The sequence below is a fragment of the Alligator sinensis genome, unplaced genomic scaffold (genome assembly GCF_000455745.1).
Source record: "Alligator sinensis unplaced genomic scaffold, ASM45574v1 scaffold735_1, whole genome shotgun sequence".
Classification (NCBI taxonomy): Eukaryota; Metazoa; Chordata; order Crocodylia; family Alligatoridae; genus Alligator; species Alligator sinensis.
This window is the reverse complement of record NW_005842639.1, coordinates 184,224-184,731: the sequence shown is the minus strand read 5'-3', so window position 1 is coordinate 184,731 and position 508 is coordinate 184,224. Positions and strand designations below refer to the sequence as shown.

At 49.4% G+C, this 508-nt stretch overlaps 1 protein-coding gene across 4 annotated transcripts in view; it reads right to left on the bottom strand.

Annotated features, from left to right (window-relative positions):
• Positions 1 to 508, bottom strand: part of RNF115 (ring finger protein 115) — a 32,099-nt gene that overhangs the window by 7,892 nt on the left and 23,699 nt on the right. The window lies entirely within an intron of this gene.

Here is a 508-nt window from a genome sequence, read left to right as displayed (position 1 = left end):
GGGGGGAGGGGGGAGTGTCCACCCCAAGATGCACAATTTTGATGGTTTGCTATACATTTCCCAGGAGTCATGGCAACCGGCTTAATTTAGCCCAAACCAATCAGAAGTACCACCCCCAGCTAGACCAAGCAGCTGACTTTTTCCTGGCAGTTGTGTGCAGATATTCAGCACAGCACGTGTTTTATTAATGCAAAGAGTCTCCATCCTGAGCAGCCCGGGGGCTGCACTGTCAGGCTCTGGTGCAGTAGGAACGGCCTCCTGAGTTCTAGACCTGAAATTTGGCAAATTTCCTTCTTGCTGCCTCAGTTTCCCCCACCTGAAGATGGGAAACAGAAACTTTGAGACCCAGAGAAGTGGAGAATGATGTTGAGGAAACCACCCTATCCCCAAAGAAGAAAGGAAGGAGTTGCTGAAAGAGAGAAGATAGAGTGGCTAAGAGAAGGCCTGTCCACTAGCTTATATCAACTGTAAAAAGACGCAGCTCAATACATTTTGGGGGGAAGGGGGC